Raw genomic sequence first — 7,228 nt, 5'->3', positions numbered from 1 at the left:
CTGCTGAGACAGTCCAAGATTAGCTGTGCTCACACTGCAGCCTGCACACGTGCTTCCATCGACTCACAATGGGAAAAACATCCCCACAGAGAGCAAAAACTTCAATCTCTACTTGGCACTTTTGAAATCAATAAGGGCTCTTGCTCAGATCTGACCTTCAATCAAGTACACAGGACAATCACAAAAAAACCCCAAAGCCTGAAGGTTACTAATGAACACTGCAAGTAAATCACAAACACCTAAGAGTCATCCTTTGGAAAAGAACAGAAAATGTGGAGAGCAGACCTAATCTTGGTGTTTGGCATTACTAGTGCCACACATTCAGCAGAGCAGACTTCCTTATTTCTGGATGATGTGTGAATCAGCTCCTTCTGCCATATAAGATTTACCCACTTCAAGAAACTGGCAAAAACATGAAAGCTAAAGGGCTCTTGGAAAAATATTTTTTATTTTCCTTGGAAAATAATAATTGTATTTGATTCTATCTCAAAGTAGTTGCTTCTTCTGCACCTGGGAATAAATCCTGTTTTCCTGAATCATGCCAAGGCTTTTACTGACATGCAGCAGAAAGATGGTGTTCACAGGTCTGTCTTCACACACATGCCTTATAGTCTGAGATTTCTCTTCCTCCTGTATTCTGCAATCAGTTCAGCTTCTTTTCACATGGAAAAAGTGACCACAACAGCTTAGACATCCCAGCAGTCTTGTGCTTGCACGTGTAGTGTTCAGATGCAGTTCTTGTTAGACATTGTACAGGAATTATCTTGATTTTCCAAAGATTAACTTTCAAGCCTTTGTACCACTTCTCCCTTTGCCCACAGCACATCTCCACTCCTCTTTTACTCCTTCATATGATGTTAAGGAACTGCAGATCTTCAGCATCTTCTCCCTGCAGACTCTACCCATGCATGACCAGTGCCTGCTGCCACCTCTTTCAGAACCTGGAGAAGTCATCCTGCTCAGAGAGTTTTCTTCAGCACCACAGCCCATCCAAACCTACCATCTCATGTTTGACCACCTGAATTCCTTCAAAACAGCCTCTAGACAGTTTTTTCTTACAGTCTACCATAAATGCTCTTCTTTCATTTAGCTCAGTTCCTTAGATACTTCCTACATGGGAATCCAAACAGATCTGCACTGGCCATCCACCCTTTCTTACTAATTTAACTCACTCTCACTCTTCTGTGCATATCCTTCTTTCACAACCCATTTATCCCATTTCTCTGGTTTTAATCTCTCTTTCCAGTCATCAATCCCAAATTTTTTTCTCATCCTTTTAAAGATTTTAAGTATTCTTTACTGATCAGTTCCATGTTGCTCAGTTGGTTTTGGCCAAAGACCCCGACTAACAGGTCAGAATCAGCACACTGTAACATCATAGCCTATCCCTCCGTCCTCATTTGTTAACAGGACTTCTCACCAGCACCATTTCAGGGTACCAACTGCATTCCCCATGGTAATTAATGTCCATTTGTGAAGTCCCCCTGCTGCTTACACTCCAAGAGGACTGTGTATAAAATCAGTGCCTATGAGTTCTTAACTCCAACTGCACACAGCAGCCCAAAAATGGATGGATAGTTGCATAAAATGCTCTCATAAGTGAACAGTTTTGACCTCTCTCTGGAAATCTCCCAGCTCCAGAAGAGATACCAAGCATGCCTGTCACCTGGAAGAGATAAACACATCATGACAATGGGTAGCAGAAGGAGAAAACTAGCAAAATAAGGAGAAAACTGGCAAAGGGGAATAGAAGCAAAAATAAAACCCACTTTATCTGAAAGACTCTAAATCAAAAGCAAACCTTAATAGCAATGCCCAGAAATCACAATGTTCCTTCAATATAATGTCCATGATGGAAATTGAACTGAAGGGAAAAACATAATACAACATTTGAGGTTGGAATTGTAACAAACCTTTGCCTTTAGGTCTCTACTAAACCCCTTTGCCTGCATTCCTACAGGAAAAGTAATCAAGGATTGGAATTACCTCTAATCATCTGTTTGGGTTATTCCTGCCTCACGGTGCTGTAAAGACACAGAACTCCCTCTTCATTTTTTCCCAACAAAACCAAATGATTGCCCATTTGCTTCCAGACTCAAAAGAAAAATAAAAACAAGGATCCCACACACTCCTTGTGCAGCCTCTGCTAAGGGACTCTTTCTTGGAACAAATTACAGTAATATGGGTCTTCTAAGGCAGGGACTCAGCAAACAAAAAAAGCAAGGGTTATGATCTCCTTTTTTTATGTACTGCAAAGGCAGAATAAATGGCTTGTTTTGCTTGATGTAAGTCTTCTTTTTGTTTAGCACTTTTGTTAAAAAAATTAGGTATGTCAAAAATGTTACATCTTTTCTCCAAAACAACCCAGAAATATCAGGTAGAAAATAGGGTGCTGCAAGTTTAGCATTGACAGCTTTTCTTCCAATTGCCAGGATTTTAAGACAAATCTATTTTATAGACAACCTACAAAAGAGAATGGTAAACAATCAAAACAATACAAAGAATCACCCTGCTTCAGTTCATCAAATTCATTTGTTTATAATGTACGATCCTTCTAGTACTCTATAGTTTTTCATAAAAAATGGGGTAGGCAAGATAATCTCACACTATGAAAAGAAACAAAAGCAGAAGTTCTATACGTCATTTTAGCACAGCTTAGAAGAGCAACGAGAAGTCCTACTTTTTCCATTTTGCAAATAATTACATCAGTAATTTAGGAGCTGCACCATCATTTCCAAATGCATTATCTACAACAGGAAGCCCCAATTAAATCAGTTATTAAACTAATTAATTAAAGTTGCATGATTTCTACACAGGTGCGCTTGTTTTTGTCCAGGGGAGTCTTACTTGCACTTTGTCGTTTTTCTAATCAGCCCAAACAAAATCAATACATGAGAGTTGATGCCGTCTGTTGGTAGTTGAAGGATGAATTCCAAGTCATTTAGTTACAGTTAATTTGGAAACATTTTCTCTCCTACAGCAAGCCTACTGAAATTGCCTTTTTCTCTTATCTGAGAATCAATCATTCCTCTTGAAGATGTGGAGGGGCGGGGGATACATCCCTTCACTCTGCAGTACTAAATGACTAATTAATATTTTCTGGGCAACATTTTAAGTTGAGAGGAAAAGGAGAACTTAGACGATAACAGCTTGTCAGAGCTTGAGGAAAAGCTCCTGTCACAGAAATGGCCATGGCTGTTTAGCCAACACCAAGAGCTCCCACGAGCTGCTCCACACAAGGCGTAGCACAGAAAGGTTTGCCGTAGTTTTGACTCATCTTCCCTCTCTTCCCACTCACATCCCACAGGGGTTTTTAAGTGTTTTTCATTTGGCTCTTCCATTCAACAGCTCCTTCAGGTTTTTCTCATGTCTCCTACATTCCTTGTCTCTTTTATATGCTCTCTTGTCCTGCTCTCCCTTTGTCTCCTGCCTTCTCCCACTTTTTCTTCTCCAAGACCATTCCCAGGCACTGTAAATGTGACTGCTCAGCAATCAAGCAGAAAGGGAAAACCCAGGCACCAAGGGAACCTTACTGCCTAGGTCTAACTTGAAATAGACTGACATGGGAGCAATTAGAATGTAATTTTATGTAATAAGATGATTTATTCATTAGTACAAGGCAGGGATAAAAGCTTACAGCTGATGAGAGAAGCAGGTTTGTTACAGCTGTCAATTTCACCAGCAAAATGTATTAGTCATTTAATTTCCTTTTTTTTTAAACTCCAAAAGCATCCTATAATTACATGTGTGTGCCCTTCCTTATAGCAGGAGATTTTGCACAGAGTTCTTTATTTTCATAATGAAAGGAGAACAATTAAAGTGTCATGAGATGATTGGTCTGTCAGTGAGTTTGATTGACCATATACTACAAAAAAAACCCCATGCTTTTTAAAATAAATATTAAGATATTGGAATCAAAATACCTATGTACTTTGTCATAGAAGGAAGGTTAATAAGTATCAGGTACCTCAAGCATACTCTAAGCCAAGAGACGTACACGAAGATTCAGATGGTTTCTTTTCCAGGACAACTTCCTTAACAGGAGTCCGCTCTCATTCTTTTTCTGCTTTCAAAGCAATTTCTGCCTAGAAATCTGATTATCAGTATCCAAAGCACTTCTAAAGCTGGCCTTCCAACCCGTAATGATTAGCCCCAGTGCAAGATTGCCATGAAAAGCATCTGCAACACTGATGACACATGGAAGAGAATGACACATGAAGGCTTTGATCACCTCACACACCAGCCACAAGGTTTGGGACTCTGCAGAACGTAAAGAGCAGACTGTATCTGCTGTATCTGTCAGTGATCACAGCTGGAGAGCACACTTCCCACCTTGCATTACCTCCTAGGTAGAATTTATGGTGGATAGGAGTACTCAAAGCTTGTCCCTTTCCAGTCTGCTGGAGAACAGGAATACTTAATCCTCAGCAAGAACTTGACTGAGCAGTGGTTCAGAACTTAGCTGGCAGCAATACATGGCAGAAAGGACCCTGGCCTAGTACCCAGGTCCCAGGTCACTCCACCTTCCCCTCCTTCCTATCAGCCCCCCAAGGACTTGGTGTTCTCCAGAATATGAAATTACAGACTGGACACCAAAGCAAGGTGCTCATCACAGAAATGCTGGTGATGCTTCACTTTAGGCAAGATTCTCAACCTGCATCAATCAGACCCTGTTTCTGCTATTCACCATCCAGCAGTGCAGATCTGCCATGGGGGGATTGGGTTGTTTTGAAGTGTCAGAGCTCAGTAATTATATTAGTATGTACGGTTCTGTAAACATTTCCAACACCAGGATGAAATTTCAAAGGGCCAGGGCTGTCCTTTCTGGAGTGGGGTGGTCATTCTTACTCCTGTTCTCCTTCATGACTTGCCAGCACAAGTTGCCAGCTCCTAGTGGGACCTTGAGCTTGCTTGGGGTTTTCCCAGTCCAGGAAACTGCCCCCCAATCGCCATGATCCCCTAATTAGCTGCTGAATGTGCCTGCAACAGAGCTGATCACCTCAGCCGTCCTTTGTCACTAAAGTGAGAAAAGGTTTTCCCTCCAGTTAAACTACACCAAGTATTTTCAGATTCAAACTTTCCCCCATCAGCCACCAAGATCACAAACACATTCCAAGTACTTACACATCTGCTCAGCTCTGCAGGTGCACAGCAATCCATCCAAACCCCTCCTCCAAGAAATCTCAGGGGGTATCTTCCCTTTGCTGGGACGGAGGGGAAGCACCTGCCTGTGCCAATCCCCAGCAGGTGGAGAGAGCTGATCCTTCCCTTTTACTCAGCACTGGTGACTCCTCTGGACCATGAGGTGCAGTTCGAGGCTCACAGCTAAAAAAGGGACATGGACATACTGGAGAAAATGAAACAGAAATTCATGAAGATGCTACATGGATAGGGAGGATTTGCCACAGAGAGTTGGAGAGAGCTGAAAACTTGAAGGCTCGGGGGTGATCTTACCAAAATGTATAAATATCAGATAAGGGTGTGTAAAACAAAGTGAATCAAACTCTTCATGAAAGGACACAAAAGGCACAAACTGTAATACAAGAAATTCCATTTAAACATTAGGAAAATGGAGTTTTTTATTGTCAAGCTGATCAAATAATGGAACAAACTGCATGGAGACATTTGAAGTCTGCATCTTTGGAGATATTTACCACCCAACTGATCATGGCCCAGAGCAGCCTGCTGTATTGAGCCTGATTTTGACAGGAGATAGGACTAGACAATCTCCTGCTGCCCCTTCCAACCTTGCAAAGAGTGAGGTGGATTTCTTTACCTTCTCCTGGTTCAGGATTCCCCCTCAGCCTCTGATCTTCAGTTTTCCTGAGAAAGAGGCTGTTAGCAAAAATACAGTATGAGCTAATGGTCTGGAACACTTTGCTCCCTTTAAAAAACAAGTCTGCTTGCATCATACTTGAGTATTATCATTAATGTTACTCCTACCAGGAACAGCTGAACAAAGGCTGGAGGTGTATTTCTCAGAAGTTCCACTCTTTCTGCTGCTTATTTCTCCGTCTGAAGGCAGCTGTGACTGGATCAACCTAAGTACCTCTGCAGCAGATGTGCCAAACAAGCACAGTAAAGGGAAATCAACACCAAATTAAGACCTGTATAGAAAAATACACTATTTTTGTTGTCAGGTAGTTTGTAAAAAAAGAAGAGGCATAAAAACAGCCTGTAAGATTCTGGCAAACTCTCCCAAGGGAAAAAGTTAGTCCCATTTACAGCAGATATTTGGGAGGCAGTTGGGTCCCATACAAGCACTGATGTAAACGCAGTTTCCTGCCCAGCCTGATGACAATTTACCAGAGGGCAGTGTCTTACCTGACAGGTCCTACTCTGTGAAAGATATATAGGCAGCACACTCTAAATAGAATGTTGTCCAACAGGATGAGGCTCTTGTATCCAAACAAAGCTCAGTATCTTGCTAATCATCTACCAGTAACATTCTGGACACAAAAGAGAGTTGCTGCTTGCAACAATGGATTTGACAGCCAGCTAAGGACAACAGGCCTTTGCATAAAATAGATTAAAAACTTTTAAAACTGATTTAGAGATGTACTGAACAAGACCTTATAATGGAGAAAGTCTTTGTTGAAGTCATCCTTGCAAGTAGAACCCTTTAATTTGAGTGCTGCAGGTCTCTGCAAATGTCAGGTTGCCTTTGGTACAAAGCAACCCGTGTGCAGCTTCCAATAAAGGAAAAAATGTCAGCCACTTTTGAAGCTCCCTTGGGCTGACACATTTGAATTGCATGCAGTTAACCCAGGTATCTGTTCCCTACTATCTGCAACAGAGAGTTTATGGCACAGGTTTCCTCTTTTTAATTTACCGACTTCAAGGTACTTCAAGTTCACACATTTTTTTCTTGCTGAAACTAACCTACCTGACAGTGATGGCTTAAGGCAAAGTGATACATAAAAAAAATTTCAAAAGACAGAGCCAAGTAGAACAGAAAAGAGCTCTCCAGCCCAGCCCCCACTCAGTAGTAACTATACATATAGTTACTCAATAGTAACCACACATCTGTGACACTCTGCCAGACAGATACCTCATCTCACTTTGTAGTGACAAAGCCATATATTCCAGAGTTTAATTATGCTGAATTAGAATGGGGTTTTTTCCTGCTAATATCATAGAGTCATGGAGAAATTTGGGCTGGAAAGGACCTTAAAGATCATCTAGTTCCAATCCCCACCAGCTTTCACTAGACCTGCTTGCTCAGGGC

The 7,228-nt window shown here is 41.5% G+C and overlaps 1 long non-coding RNA gene across 2 annotated transcripts; it reads right to left on the bottom strand.

Annotated features, from left to right (window-relative positions):
• Positions 1-429: 429 nt before the first annotated feature.
• Positions 430-5,882, bottom strand: LOC131560672 (uncharacterized). Of its 2 annotated transcripts, none has more exons than XR_009275001.1 (2): positions 5,125-5,882; positions 430-4,187 (listed from the first exon to the last, which is right to left on the bottom strand). It is a non-coding gene; the product is annotated as an uncharacterized LOC131560672 (long non-coding RNA). The 2 variants fall into 2 exon arrangements; XR_009275002.1 differs by having other exon boundaries at positions 430-1,666.
• Positions 5,883-7,228: the final 1,346 nt, after the last annotated feature.

The sequence above is a fragment of the Ammospiza caudacuta genome, chromosome 1, assembly GCF_027887145.1.
Source record: "Ammospiza caudacuta isolate bAmmCau1 chromosome 1, bAmmCau1.pri, whole genome shotgun sequence".
Lineage (NCBI taxonomy): Eukaryota > Metazoa > Chordata > Aves > Passeriformes > Passerellidae > Ammospiza > Ammospiza caudacuta.
Note: the sequence above shows the minus strand (reverse complement) of the source record. Positions and strands in the feature narration are given on the sequence as shown.